The 16,242-nt window shown below is 43.6% G+C and overlaps 1 protein-coding gene across 3 annotated transcripts in view; it reads left to right on the forward strand.

Moving 5' to 3' along the window:
• Positions 1 to 16,242, forward strand: part of dis3l2 (DIS3 like 3'-5' exoribonuclease 2) — a 437,600-nt gene that overhangs the window by 66,448 nt on the left and 354,910 nt on the right. The window lies entirely within an intron of this gene.

The raw sequence follows: 16,242 nt of genomic DNA on the forward strand, positions 1-16,242 counted from the left end.
AATGCTTTGTGCATCACTCAATCTTTACTCTAATTTTTGGAATATTCACTCTTATTCTCTTATTTTTTTCTCTCGCTGTGCTAGTGTAAACTACTTTATCTTTCAGAAAGTTTCACTATAATTTATAGTTGAAAATGGGGAGTTTGGAAGGAAATTGAAATGTGGAGTGTGCGTATTACTGATGATTGCTAGTATTGATGAAACATCTGTATTGTTTTATAATGTTTATTCATTAACTTGGGATCCAGAAATATTAAATAATGACTTATTGTTAGGATATCCTGTTCTTTGGAGCTGTACCTTACTTAACAACTTGAATCTCTGTTTAAGGTGTTTTCAAGATAGTAGATAAGTTCTTCTGGATAAAAATGAAAGTTGGACCCAAAAATGTCAAAGGAATATTTTACAGCACATTTGTGCTTAATAACTGAGATAATGCAAGAATCTTGTTACATTATATGCAAGTGTGGTATAAACTGAAATACTTGGGAAAGCTATTGACCAAATTTACTGAAGGATCTATAAAACCTAGTTGCGCATATGACACCAGTAGCTTAATTAGACTTCCTCAGTATTCTCATATGCCATTTTACATTTTGAAATCTGAACTGCAAAAAGGGCATGAGGCCATTTGGCCCATTGTGTCTGTGCCGGCCGAAAAATAGCTATCCAGCCAGATCCCACTTTCCAGCTCTTGATCCGTAGCCCTGTAGGTTGCAACACTTTAAGTGCATATCCAAGTACGTTTTAAATGTGATGAGGGTTTCTGCCTCTACCACCCTTTGAGGTAGTGAGTTCCAGACTGTCACCACCCTCTGGGTGAAAAAAATTCTCCTGAACTCCTCACTAATTTTTCTACGAATTACTTTAAATCTATGCCTCCTGGTTATTGACCTCTCTGCCCAGGGAAATATGTCCTTCCCGTCCACTCTAAATAGGCCCCTATTAATTTTATATACCTCAATCAAGTCACCCCTTAGCATCCTCTGTTCCAAAGAAAATAACTCCAGCCTATCCAATTTTTCTTCACAGCTGATATTCTCTAGTCCTGGCAACATCTTCGTAAATCTCCTCTGTACCCTCTCTAGTGCAATCATATCCTTTCTGTAATGTGTCCAGAACTGTACCCAGTACTCTAGCTGTGGCTTAACTAGTGTTCAAGCATAACCTCCCTGCTCTTGTATTCTCATCATCATGGGCAGTCCCTCGGAATCGAGGAAGACTTGCTTCTACTCTTAACATGAGTTCTTAGGTGGCTGTACAGTCCAATACGAGAACCACAGTCTCTGTCACAGGTGGGACAGACAGTCGTTGAGGAAAGGGGTGGGTGGGACTGGTTTGCCGCACGCTCTTTCTGTTGCCTGCGCTTGAGTTCGACATGCTCTCGGCGACAAGGCTCGAGGTGCTCAGCGCCCTCCCGGATGCACTTCCTTCATTTAGAGCGGTCTTTGGCCAGAGACTCCTAGGTGTCAGTGGGGATGTTGCACTTTATCAGGTAGGCTTTGAGGGTGTCCTTGTAACGTTTCCTCTGCCCACCTTTGGCTCGTTTGCCATGAAGGAGTTCCGAGTAGAGTGCTTGCTTTGGGAGTCTCGTGTCTGGCATGCGAACGATGTGGCCTGCCCAGCGGAGCTGATCGAGTGTGGTCAGTGCTTCAATGCTTGGGATGTTGGCCTGGACGAGGATGCTAACATTGGTGCGTCTGTCCTCCTAGGGGATTTGTAGGATCTTGCGGAGCCATCGTTGGTATTTCTCCAGCGACTTGAGGTGTCTACTGTACATGGTCCATGTTTCTGAGCCATACAGGAAGACGGGTATGACTATGGCCCTGTATGCCTTGGCTAATAAAGGAAAGTATCCCGTATGCCTTCTTAACCACCTTTTTCTATCTATCCTGTTACCTTCAGGGATCTGTGAACGTGCACTCTAAGGTCCCTCTGTTCCTCTACACTTCTCAGTATCCTACCATTTATTGTGTATTCCCTTGCCTTGTTAGCCCTCCCCAAATGCATTACCTCACACTTCTCCCGATTGAATTCCATTTGCCACTTTTCATAGAATCATAGGGCCCAAGTTTCGGCTCGAGTTGCTCCTATTTTTTTGGAGCAACTCGTTTAGTATGGAGTATCTTAGAAATCGCAATTCTCGGCATTTAGTTTGCTCCAGATCTAGTTAATTAGAATAGTTTCGTTTTCGTACAGTTTTTTTTCAAAAGGGGGCATTACCAGCCACTTAGACCTGTTTTGCAAGTTTAGGCAGTGAATAGTTACTCCACACTAACTTAGAACGGAGTAATTGTCGATCTTTGTACGCTCAGAGTAACCTTGCAGACACTTTATAAATTAGGCACAGGTAGCAAGAGATGGGGGTGGGGGGGGGGGGGGAAGGGAGTTAGGGGGTTTTACAAAGCACTAAACACGTCACTTTTACCAATAAAGAGCCATCAATAATAGATGATAAATAAATCAATAAATCAACCAATAAATCAATCAAAAAAAGATTAAAAATAAAATATTAAAAAAATAATAAAAAATCAATCAATAAATAAAATATTAAAAGTTTCTACTCACCTACAGCACCGGGAGCCCTCCGATAGCCTGCTGAAGAGCTGCTTGGGCGGGGCATGTTGCCGATCAGGTGCTGCTCGGGCGGGGCCCGCTGCCGATCAGGTGCTGCTCGGGCGGGGCCCGCTGCCGATCAGGTGCTGCTCGGGCCGGGCACACTGACGATCAGGTGCTGCTCGGGCGGGGCCCACTGCCGATCAGGTGCTGCTCGGGCGGGGCCCGCTGCAGGTCAGGTGCTGCTCGGGCCGGGCACACTGACGATCAGGTGCGGCTCGGGCGGGGCCCTCTGACGATCAGGTGCTGCTCGGGCGGGGCCCTCTGACGATCAGGTGCTGCTCGGGCCGGGCACACTGACGATCAGGTGCTGCTCGGGCGGGGCCTGCTGCCGATCAGGTGCTGCTCGGGCGGGGCCTGCTGCCGATCAGGTGCTGCTCGGGCGGGGCCCACTGACGATCAGGTGCTGCTCGGGCGGGGCCCGCTGACGATTACGTGCTGCTCGGGCGGGGCCCACTGACGATCAGGTGCTGCTCGGGCGGGGCCCTCTGACGATCAGGTGCTGCTCGGGCGGGGCCCACTGACGATCAGGTGCTGCTCGGGCGGGGCCCACTGACGATCAGGTGCTGCTTGGGCGGGGCCCACTGACGATCAGGTGCTGCTCGGGCGGGGCCCTCTGACGATCAGGTGCTGCTCGGGCGGGGCCTGCTGCCGATCAAGTGCTGCTCGGGCGGGGCCCACTGACGATCAGGTGCTGCTCGGGCGGGGCCTGCTGCCGATCAGGTGCTGCTCGGGCGGGGCCCTCTGACGATCAGGTGCTGCTCGGGCGGGGCCCACTGACGATCAGGTGCTGCTCGGGCGGGGCCCTCCGCCGCCGAGATGCTCGGCGCACTGCGCACGCGCGCAGCTGCCGGCACTCTTTTTGGCGCAGGGCTGTAGCTCCGCCCCCAGCAGCTCCTGCTGCGCCACGTTGAGCTGCAAATGGGCCTACAGTTATCGGAGAATCGCGAGGTAAGTATTTGCTGCTTTTTCAGTTTGAGTAATTAGGCGGGCCTCTCCGAGGTGCGACGTTCTACTGGTGATGCGAAACTTGAGCCCATAGAATGGTTACAGCACAGAAGGTGGCCATTCATAAGAAAATAAGAATTAGGAACAAGAGTAGGCCATCTAGCCCCTTGAACTTGCTCCGCCATTCAATAAGATCAAGGCTGATCTGATCTTGGCCTCAACTCCACTTCCCCGTCCTCTCCCCATAACCCTTGATTCCCTTATTTTTCAAAAATCTGTCCATCTCCACCTTAAATATATTCAATGACCCAGCCTTCACAGCTCTCTGGGGTAGAGAATTCCAAAGATTCATGACCCTCTGAGAGAACATAAGAACATAACATAAGAATTAGGAACAGGAATAGGCCATCTAGCCCCTCGAGCCTGCTCCGTCATTCAACAAGCTCATGGCTGATCTGGCCGTGGACTCAGCTCCACTTACCCGCCCTCTCCCCGTAACCCTTAATTCCCTTATTGGTTAAAAATCTATCTATCTGTGACTTGAATACATTCAATGAGCTAGCCTCAACTGCTTCCTTGGGCAGAGAATTCCACAGATTCACAACCCTCTGGGAGAAGAAATTCCTTCTCAGCTCGGTTTTAAATTGGCTCCCCCGTATTTTGAGGCTGTGCCCCCTAGTTCTAGTCTCCCCGACCAGTGGAAACAACCTCTCTGCCTCTATCTTGTCTATCCCTTTCATTATTTTAAATGTTTCTATAAGATCACCCCTCATCCATCTGCCAAACCTTAGCCCATTCGCTTAACCTATCCAAATCTCTTTGCAGCCTCTCTGTGTCCTCTATACAACCCGCTTTCCCACTAATCTTTGTGTCATCTGCAAATTTTGTTACACTACACTCTGTCCCCTCTTCCAGGTCATCTATGTATATTGTAAACAGTTGTGGTCCCAGCACCGATCCCTGTGGCACACCACTAACCACCGATTTCCAAGGACCCATTTATCCCGACTCTCTGCTTTCTGTTAGCCAGCCAATTCTCTATCCATGCTAATACATTTCCACTGACCCCGCGTACCTTTATCTTCTGCAGTAACCTTTTGTGTGGCACCTTATCGAATGCCTTTTGAAAATCTAAATACACCACATCCATCGGTACACCTCTGTCCACCATGCTCGTTATATCCTCAAAGAATTTCAGTAAATTAGTTAAACATGATTTTCCCTTCATGAATCCATGCTGCGTCTGCTTGATTGCACTATTCCTATCTAGATGTCCCGCTATTTCTTCCTTAATGATAGCTTCAAGCATTTTCCCCATTACAGATGTTAAACTAACCGGCCTATAGTTACCTGCCTTTTGTCTGCCCCTTTTTTTAAACAGAGGCGTTACATTAGCTGCTTTCCAATCCGCTGGTACCTCCCCAGAGTCCAGAGAATTTTGGTAGATTATAACGAATGCATCTGCTATAACTTCCGCCATCTCTTTTAATACCCTGGGATGCATTTCATCAGGACCAGGGGACTTGTCTACCTTGCGTCCCATTAGTCTGTCCAGCACTACCTCCCTAGTGATAGTGATTGTCTCCAGGTCCTCCCTTCCCACATTCCTGTGACCAGCAATTTTTGGCATGGTTTCTGTGTCTTCCACTGTGAAGACCGAAGCAAAATAATTGTTTAAGGTCTCAGCCATTTCCACATTTCCCATTATTAAATCCCCCTTCTCATCTTCTAAGAGAGAAAAAATTCCTCCTCATTTCTAAAACTATGGCCTCTAGTTCTAGATTCCCCCATGAGAGCAAACATCCTCTCTGCATCTACCCTGTCAAGCCCCTTCAGAATCTTATACGTTTCAATAAGGTCACCGCTCATTCTTCTAAACTCTTCCAACCTGCTCAAGCTTTCTTCATATGACAACCCCTTCATCTCAGAAATCAACCCCGTGAACCTTCTCTGAACAGCCTCCAATGTAAGTATATCCCTTCTTAAATAAGGAAACCAAAACTGTACACAGTCCTCCAGGTGTGGTCTCACCAGTGCCCTGTACAGTTGTAGCAGGACTTCCCTACTTTTATACTCTATCCACTTTGCAATAAAGGCCAACATTCCATTTGCTTTCCTAATTACTTGCTGTACCTGCATGCTAACTTTTTGTGTCAAGGACCCCCAGATCCCTCTGTACTGTAGCATTTTGTAATCTCTCCATTTAAATAATAATTTGCCTTTTTATTTTTCTTACCAAAGTGGATAACCTCACAATTTCCCACATTATACTCCATCTGCCAACTTTTTGCCAACTCACTTAGCCTGTCTCTATCCCTTTGCAGATTCTTTGCATCCTCCTCACAACTTGCTTTCTCACCGATCTTTGTATTCAGCCTGTCGAGCCTGTGTTGGCTCCTCCGCCCTTTCCCCATAGCCCTGAAAATTCTTTTCATTCAGATACTTATCCAATTCCCTTTTGAAAGCCACAATTGGGTCTGCTTCTACCATCCTTTCAGGCAGAGCATTTTAAATCCTAACCACTCGCTGCGTAAAATGTTTTTTCTTATGTCGCCTTTGGTTCTTTTGCCAATCACCTTAAATTTGTGTCCTCTGGTTCTCGACCCTTTTGTCAATGGGCACAGTTTATCTTTATCTACTCTGTCTAGACCCCTCATGGTTTTGAACACCTCTATCAAATTTCCTCTCGATCTTCTCTGCTCTAAGGAGAACAACCCAAGCTTCTCTAGTCTATCCACGTAACTAAAGTCCCTCATCCCTGGAATCATACTCTTCAATCTTTTCTGCACCCTCTCTAAGGCCTTCGCATTCTTCCTAAAGTGTGGTGCCCAGAATTGGACACAATACTCCTGTTGAGGCCGAACCAGTGTTTTATACCGGTTGATCATAACTTTCTTGCTTTTGTACTCTATGCCTCTGTTTATGAAGCCCAGGATCCTGTATGCTTTTTTAACCACTTTCTCAATCTCGCAGTCAATGATTTGTGCACATATGCTCCCAGGTTTCCAGTTCATGCACCCTCTTTAGGATTGTACCCTTTAGTTTATATTGTCTCTCCTTGTTCTTCCTACCAGATTGTATCATTTCGCACATTGCTGTGTTAAATTTCATCTGCCACATGTCCGCCCATTTCACCAGCCTGTCTGTCTTCTTGCCGTCCATCACCATCCTCCTCACTGTTCGCTGTACTTCCAAGTTTTATTTCATCTGGAAATTTTGAAATTGTGCCCTGTACACCCAAGTCCAAGTGATTAATATATATCAAGAAAAACAGTGGTCCTAGTACTGACACCTGGGGAACACTACTATATATCTTCCTCCAGTCCAATAAACAACCGTTCGCCGCTACCTCCTGTCACTTAGCCAATTTCGTATCCATGTTGCCACTTTTCTTTTTATTCCATAGACTTCAACTTTGCTGGCAAATCTATTATAGAATCATAGAAATTTACAGCACGGAAGGAGGCCATTTCGGCCCATCGTGTCCGTGCGGTCGACCAAGAGCTATCCAGCTTAATCCCACTTTTCAGCTTTTGGTCCGTAGCCCTGTAGGTTACAGCACTTTAAGTGCACATCTAAGTATTTTTAAAGGTGGGGAGAGTTTCTGCCTCTACCACCCTTTCAGGCAATGCATTCCAGACCCCCACCATCCTCTGGGTGAAGAGATTTCCCCTCATATCTCCTCTAAACCTCCCCCAAATTACTTTAAATCTATACCCCCTGGTTGTTGACCCCTATGCCAAGGGAAACAGGTCCTTCCTATCCATTCTATCTGGGCCCCTCATAATTTTATACACCTCAATAAGGTCTCCCCTCAGCCTCTATGTGGCACTTTATCAAAAGCCTTTTAAGAGTCCATGTACAATACATCAACCGCATTGCCCTCATCAACCCTCTCTGTTACCTCTTCAAAAAAACTCTGCCCCCACCTGACCAGTCCATTGATATCTTCCTGCAGTCTACAGATTTCTTCCTCACTTTGAACCACATGGCCAATTTTTCTATCCTATGCAAACTTCTGTATCAACTGTAAATAATTGATAGATACCAGAAAAAGCAAGGGACTTAGTACTGAGCCCTGCGGAACCCCACAGGAATCGGCGTTCCAGTCACATTGACCGTTGACCCCATTGACCATTACCCTTTGCTTCCTGCCACTGAGACAATTTTGGATCTAACTTGCAACTTTCCATTGGGCTTTTACTTTACTGACCAGTCTGCCATGTGGGACCGTGTCAGAAGCCTTGCTAAAATACATGTAGACTACATTAAACATATTACCTAATTGGCCCTCCTTGCTGCCTCCTCAAAAAATTCAATCAATTTAGTCTGACCCGACCTTCCTCGAACATAACGTGCTGATTAATCCGTGCCTTTCCAAATGACGAAAATTTTTATTAGAGAAATGTACTTAAAAGACATGTTGTCGAATCGCATACTTGCATGCTAACTAAGGAAATAAGGGAGGGTATCAAACTGAAACAAAGGCATACAATATGTCCAAGACTAGTGCGAGGTCAGAGGATTGGGACATTTTTAAAAGCCAGCAGACGACAACTAAAAAAATGATTGAGAGGGAAGATAGATTACGAAAGTAAACTCGCACGAAATATAAAAACAGATAGTAAGAGTTTCTACAGGTACATAAAAAGGAAAAGAGTGGCTAAAGTAAATGTTAGTCCCCTAGAGGATGAGATTGGGAAATTGATAATGGAGAACAGGGAAATGGAAGAGACGTTGAACAAATATTTTGTATCGGTCTTCACGGTAGAAGACAATAAACATCCCAATAGTGGATAATCAAGGGGCTATAGGTAGGGAGGAACGTAATACAATCACTATCACTAATGAAGTAGTACTAGGTAAAATAATGAGACTAAAGGCGGACAAGTCCCCTGAACCTGATGGCTTACATCCTAGGGTCTTGAGAGAAGTGGCTGCAGAGATGGTGGATGCATTGGTTGTAATCTACCAAAATTCCCTGGATTCTGGGGCGGTTCCAACAGATTGGAAAACCGCAAATGTAATGCCCCTATTTAAAAAAAGAGGCAGACAAAAAGCAGGAACTATAGACCAGTTAGCCTAACATCTGTCGTTGGGAAAATGCTGGAGTCCATTATTAAGGAAGCAGCTGCAAAGAGATCTAGATAGGTTAAGCGAATGGGCTAAGGTTTGACAGATGGAATACAATGTCGGAAAGTGTGAGGTCATCCACCTTTGGAAAAAAAACAGTAAAAGGGAATATTATTTGAATGGGGAGAAATTACAACATGCTGCGGTGCAGAGGGACCTGGGGTCCTTGTGCATGAATCCCAAAAAGTTAGTTTGCAGGTGCAGCAGGTAATCAGGAAGGCGAATGGAATGTTGGCCTTCATTGCGAGAGGATGGAATACAAAAGCAGGGAGGTCCTACTGCAACTGTATAGGGTATTGGTGAGGCCGCACCTGGAGTACTGCATGCAGTTTTGGTCACCTTACTTAAGGAAGAATATACTGGATTTGGAGGGGGTACAGAGACGATTCACTAGGCTGATTCCGGAGATGAGGGGGTTACCTTATGATGATAGATTGAGTAGACTGGGTCTTTACTCGGTGTTCAGAAGGATGAGGGGTGATCTTATAGAAACATTTAAAATAATGAAAGGGATAAACAAGATAGAGGCGGAGAGATTGTTTCCACTGGTCGGGGAGACTAGAACTAGGGGGCACAGCCTCAAAATACGGGGGAGCCAATTTAAAACCGAGTTGAGAAGGAATTTATTCTCCCAGAGGGTTGTGAATCTGTGGAATTCTCTGCCCAAGGAAGCAGTTGAGGCTAGCTCATTGAATGTATTCAAATCCCAGATAGATAGATTTTTAACCAATAAGGCAATTAAGGGTTACGGGGAGCGGGCGGTTAAGTGGAGCTGAGTCCACGGCCAGATCAGCCATGATCTTATTGAATGGCGGAGTAGGCTCGAGGGGCTAGATGGCCTACTCCTGTTCCTAATTCTTATGTTCTTATAAAAAAGAGCCAAATATCTGTTTCAGAATAATGTGCTGTGTTACAAATTTGGGACCGTCTTAATTACCTTCACAAGTGGTGTCGGTCACCCCGTGTGGATCCCGCACCCCCTGCGTGCCAGAGTAGGCTGGCAGTGCCCAATATCTACTTGTATGATAGCATAACCCTGGGGTCTACCAATGGTACTCCCTTGTGCTCTGACTTAAATATTTGTATGTTTCACATGTGCCTGTTCAACCTGAGAAGACGTGTAGTAAGAGGGGTTCAGATACAAATCCTTAAGCTGCTTTATTTCACGGTAAATGAATATACAGAGCAACAGTTATGTTTAGACTCAATTCAATCAGTACAACATCGCATCTCGTAAAATTATCAAGAAATTAATTTGTTATACTTCTCCACATCAATGGGTAATTTTGCTTGACTTAAAAAATCCTAATTACACTCCTGTGTTCTCTTTACCCTTTCAGCTTTCTGTTTAAAGACATGACTATCTCTGCCTCTCTCTTTTTTAGTCTTGAATTTTTCACAACCCAAGCGGAGAACCTACTTCAGATCACCCCTGCTGAGCGCTCAGAACCAGGGACCCCTCAACACAATGGGTGTGAACTGTCTGATTTGTTATGACAGACTAATAAATTGCTTAATAAATTGCTGTAGTCTTTGGGGAAAATGATCAAAGCTTAACTTATTAGCTTTTTAATCAATAGCTTGGTGCTATTTTTTAAACTTGTGCGAATACACTTTGCTTCAAAGAATAGGCCTTAAATGTAACTTTCTCCCCCTAAATTATTTTGGAAAAAAATGGTCAAAAAAATCCCAAATACACTGTTTTGTCCCTTCCAAAAATTGTGCAAAATAAAATTCTGATGCATTTTGGATCTTTTTTGAAATTATTGCTTTCAGAACTGATAAATTGAGACAAATGGCTTCTTCTTTTAAGTGAAGAACTCAAAGGCTTGCACAAAGCTGTAATAAGTTATTCGTTAGCAGTTGGGTTACATCAATCAATGGTCTTTATTTTCCTGTCGAGGTGGTCTGAACACTGGAACTGAAAAACATGCTTGGTTATAAGATCACTGTTATTTGACATTTTCCCCATGAAAATGAGTGCTTTATGTGATGGATTTTCTTTGAAAAGCTTTTAAGTGGAACATATGCTTACTGAGAATGGAATACCAGAAACAAATCGCTGGAAAGCTGCAAAAGAAGGTGGACGAATTAACTGCGCAGATAGCAGTTAATGGATATGATGTAATTGGCATCACGGAGACATGGCGCCAGGGTGACCAAGGCTGGGAACTCAACATCCAGGGGTATTCAACATTTAGGAAGGATAGACAGAAAGGAAAAGAAGGTGGGGTGGTGTTGCTGATTAAAGAGGAAATTAACGCAATAGTAAGGAAGGACATTAGCTTGGATGATGTGGAATCGGTATGGGTGGAGCTACGGAATATCAAAGGGCATGAAACGCTAGTGGGAGTTGTGTACAGACCACCAAACAGTAGTAGTGAGGTTGGGGACAGCATCAAACAAGAAATTAGGGATGCGTGCAATAAAGGCACAGCAGTTATCATGGGTGACTTTAATCTACATATTGATTGGGCTAACCAAACTGGTGGAATGCGGTGGAGGAGAATTTCCTGGAGTGTATTAGGGATGGTTTTCTAGACCAATATGTCGAGGAACCAACTAGAGGGCTGGCCATCCTAGACTGGGTGATGTGTAATGAGAAAGGACTAATTAGCAATCTTCTTGTGCGAGGCCCCTTGGGGAAGAGTGACCATAATATGGTAGAATTTTTTATTAAGATGGAGAGTGACACAGTTAATTCAGAGACTAGGGTCTCTGACTAGAACTTAAGGAACTTCGATGGTATGAGATGTGAATAGGCTAGAATAGACTGGCAAGTGATACTTAAAGGGTTGATGGTGGATAGGCAATGGCAAACATTTAAAGATCACATGGATGAACTTCAACAATTGTACATCCCTGTCTGGAATAAAAATAAAAGGGGGAAGGTGGCTCAACCGTGGCTAACAAGGGAAATTAAGGATAGTGTTAAATCCAAGGAAGAGGCATATAAGTTGGCCAGAAAAAGCAGCAAACCTGAGGATTGGGAGAATTTTGTAATACAGCAGAGGAGGACAAAGGGTTTAATTAGGAGAGGGAAAATAGAGTATGAGAGGAAGCTTGCTGGGAACATAAAAACTGACTGCAAAAGCTTCTATAGATATGTGAAAAGAAAAAGATTAATGAAAACTAACGTAGGTCCCTTGCAGTCAGATTCAGATAAATTTATAATGGGGAACAAAGAAATGGCAGAACAGTTAAACAAGTAAGTACTTTGGTTCTGTCTTCACATAGGAAGACATAAAGAACCTTCCGGAAATACTAGGGGACCGAGGGTCTAGTGAGAAGGAGGAACTGAAGGAAATCCTTATTACGCAGGAAATTGTGTTAGGGAAATTGATGGGATTGAAGGCCGATAAATCCCCAGGCCCTGATTGTCTGCATCCCAGAGTACTTAAGGAAGTAGCCCTAGAAATAGTGGATGTATTGGTGATCATTTTCCAACAGTCTATCGACTCTGGATCGGTTTCTATGGACTGGAGGGTAGCTAATGTAACACCAATTTTTAAGAAAGGAGGGAGAGAGAAAGGAGGGTAATTATAGACCGGTTAGCCTGACATCAGTGGTGGGGAAAATATTGGAATCAATTATTAAAGATGAAATAGCAGCACATTTGGAAAGCAGTGACAGGATCGGTCCAAGTCAGCATGGATTTATGAAAGGGAAGTGCTGCTTGACAAATCTTGTAGAATTTTTTGAGGATGTAATTGGTAGAGTGGACAAGGGAGAACCAGTGTTGTAGTGTATTTGGACTTTCAAAAGGCTTTTGACAAGGTCCCACACAAGAGATTGGTGTGCAAAATTAAAGCACATGGTATTGGGGGTAATGTACTGACGTGGATAGAGAACTGGTTGGTAGACAGGAAGCAGATTGTCGGGATAAATGGGTCCTTTTTAGAATGGCAGGCAGTGACTAGTGGGGTACTGCAGGGCTCAGTGTTGGGACCCCAGCTATTTACAATATACATTAATGATTTGGATGAGGGAATTGAGTGTAATATCTCCAAGTTTGCAGATGACACTAAGCTGGGTGGCAGTGTGAGCTGTGAGGAGGACGCTAAAAGGCTGCAAGATGACTTGGACAGGTTAGGTGAGTGAGCAAACGTGTGGCAGATGCAGTATAATGTGGATAAATGTGAGGTTATCCCCTTTGGTGGCAAAAACATGAAGGCAGAATATTATCTGAATGGCGGCAGATTAGGAAAAGGGGAGGTGCAGCGAGACCTGGGTGTCATGGTACATCAGTCATTGAAAGTTGGCATGCAGCTTCAGCAGGCGGTGAAGAAGGCAAATGGTATGTTGGCCTTCATAGTTAGGTGATTTGAGTATAGGAGCAGGGAGGTCTTACTGCAGTTGTACAGGGCCTTGGTGAGGCCTCACCTGGAATATTGTGTTCAGTTTTGGTCTCCTAATCTGAGGAAGGATGTTCTTGCTATTGAGGGAGTGCAGCGAAGGTTCACCAGACTGATTCCCGGGATGGCAGGACTGACATATGAGGAGAGACTGGGCCTTTATTCACTGGAGTTTAGAAGGATGAGAGGGGATCTCATAGAAACACATTAAATTCTGACGGGACTGGACAGGTTAGATGCAGGAAGAATGTTCCCGACGTTGGGGAAGTCCAGAACCAGGGGACATAGTCTAAGGATAAGGGGTAAGCCATTTAGGACTGAGATGAGGAGAAACTTCTTCACTCAGAGAGTTGTTAACCTGTGGAATTCCCTGTGGAGTTGTTGATGCCAGTTCATTGGATATATTCAAGGGGGAGTTGGATATGGCCCTTATGGCTAAAGGGATCAAGGGTATGGAGAGAAAGCTGGAAAGGGGTACTGAGGTGAATGATCAGCCATGATCTTATTGAATGGTGATGCTGGCTCGAAGGGCCGAATGGCCTATTCCTGCACCTATTTTCTATGTTTCTATGACTTGATTTTTAACACTTCAATTTTATCCTTTGGCTGTGGCTGGTTAATTCACTGTCAATAGGATTGCTTTGCTCATTAGAAAATCAAAAGTTGAATAGAGAATGAGGAATATGTTTGCAGAAGTTATGCAAATATGTTGCCAGGTTAATATTTTGTTCAAGAATTTTATTTAAGAGAATGAGGGTAGTTTTATATTCTTCTGAACCATACTGATTATTTCAAAAACATAATTATTCAGATTATATTTTTGATTCTGGATTTTTTTTCCTTTTGGACGACATGTTTCCTCATTCATTTAACTTGCTTATACAAATTTAATGTCATTGCTACTCAGGAAAAATTACTCACACAGCTGCTTCAGAGATTGTGCATGAATTAGGCGACCTTGACTATGTTGTACGTGTTCTAGATTGTGCCTTTAAACTACCGGTAGCTGATATATCTGTTGTCCCCACATCAGAAAAAAACAAATTGGTTTTATTGGTTCCTTGGTTTTGTTGGCACAGTATAGAGATTTTTAATAGTTAAATTGCATAGAAATGTTATTTATTATTTGCATATAAAGTTGTAAAGTTTTTATTCACTGCAGTTTACTGCTGAGTATTTTTGTGCCCTAGTTGATTTGTTTCTGTACAGATCTACTTTGACCACCTGCTAATGCTAGCTCCCAGTTTAGCATTTTATATTTCTCAAAGTCAAAAGACTTCCAAATAAGACCAAATAATTTACTGGAAGATGTTATGAACCTATGAGGATACTAAAGCTGTATTTTTCCAGGCAAAGAGCAATTTCAAGTTCTAATTTGGCACTTTTCAGCTCCAAGATTCAGTAGAAAATGGAGTGTTCGTAGGGAATTTACTCAGGCATGTCAACTCAACGTTGCATTGGCTGAGCCACATTGTATGCCAAACTGTTGGCGTCCATCACATGACTGCTGCCTGACATCGGCTCTTGTAGTATCAGTTCAAGGTTGAAAATTTGGGTTTGGCTCCCAGACCACTGCTACCTAATGCCGCTTCCTGCTATGTACCTAGAATGTCAAAATTTCTAAATATCAGGTGGTTTTGTTGCCTCCATCACGTAGTTCATGGTCCATTTGAAATGATGACTTAGGTTTTGGGTTGATCTAGTTTGCTCGGACATGGACTCGGAAACCAGGGCTGCTTCTGTTGAACCAACCTACTAATATTCGCATACATCGTACATGAAAAAAAGATCGTCATGTTGCTTTATGGACTCCTCAGTAGTTGAATGCTTATCCGAACATGTATACCTGAGGCATCAGCTCATGCCGCAGATTCGATGAAGCATTAAATAATTTTTCCAAGAACAATTATTTTACTTGATTGCATCTATTACTTCAATCTGTCAAGACCAGCAGGACTCTGCCCAACCTATGTTGGGACATTGTCATGTATGGCACTGCTGCTATCATTGACAAACTGCCAAAATATTGTAGCAATACTGCTGCTAAAAGTGGTGTTCTGCACCTTAGCTTTTAATGTAAATGTGTGGATCTTGGTGAGGTCAAACAGCTTTAAAAAAAAATGTTTGTAAGAGGGTTGAGCTGTCTTGCCCAACTCCATACAGGCAGTAAAATAGATGGGGGCCAGACAAAGCAGGAGACGTTTAAGTCAGCCATCTCCTCCAAATAAGGGGAAACCAAGCGAAACTACCCTACAGTACGGCATTAATCAGCAGGAGAAAAGTAATCCAAATCTTTTGGTGAGAGTATATACACCCAACAATCCCAATCCTTCTCTTTTCCTACCCACAGCCCCCCCCCCCCCCCCAGCAAATTAAAGGCGAATAAACCCCATAGTATAATTTGTAAAATCAATACTTTACCAATGCATACTCAGAGCTGACTTGACTATGACTGACTACATGCCCTCTGACCACCTGGAGTTCGTGGTGAGAAATAAGCTTGGTACTGTCTCCCAGCACAGATGGAGCTTGTGATTTTTTTTCATAAGCCAAGCTTATGGAGCTGCCATTTTTAGTTTCCTTTTCCTTTCAGCACCACCTTTTTAATTAATTGTAAAAATAATTAATTTTAAAGTTAATAACCTCTTTTACTATACTTACAAAATAAAGCATATCTGCTTGTGCCATCTTTACAAAATAATTTTATGGGCAATATATACATTGAACGGTGGTGGAATCGTGTAGAATGAAGTTTTCTCAGAGTGCAGGGAGCATATATTCTTGTTCGGGCTTTTTCTGTGCCTGGATTATATGGAAACTGGCCTTGTCAGCAGTGTTAGATCATCATCCTCAGCCAATAAATTATAATTTCATATGTGATGCCCCCATGAATATGAGCATTGGTAATTCTGTCTTTTTCTCTCATGTTACTCACTGATAGTTTCTAACCTATCAGTGAAGCATAAAGTTCAGTCTCCCCAGACTAACCTGTCCAGTGCTTCCCTAGAGACCAACTGTAAGACAGCTACTTGGAACAAGTTTCATGTTTTTTTGTATCAAGGGAATGATGAGTGCTTCAGCCATTTTGTGCACCAGGCTTGCTTCAGTTTTTGACACGGATATAACCTACACGGATATTTCCTACTTGGTTGGGATGACTGAGAAAATGAGGAAGAATGGAAAATTACTT

Source organism: Pristiophorus japonicus, chromosome 6 (assembly GCF_044704955.1).
Source record: "Pristiophorus japonicus isolate sPriJap1 chromosome 6, sPriJap1.hap1, whole genome shotgun sequence".
Taxonomy (NCBI): Eukaryota; Metazoa; Chordata; class Chondrichthyes; family Pristiophoridae; genus Pristiophorus; species Pristiophorus japonicus.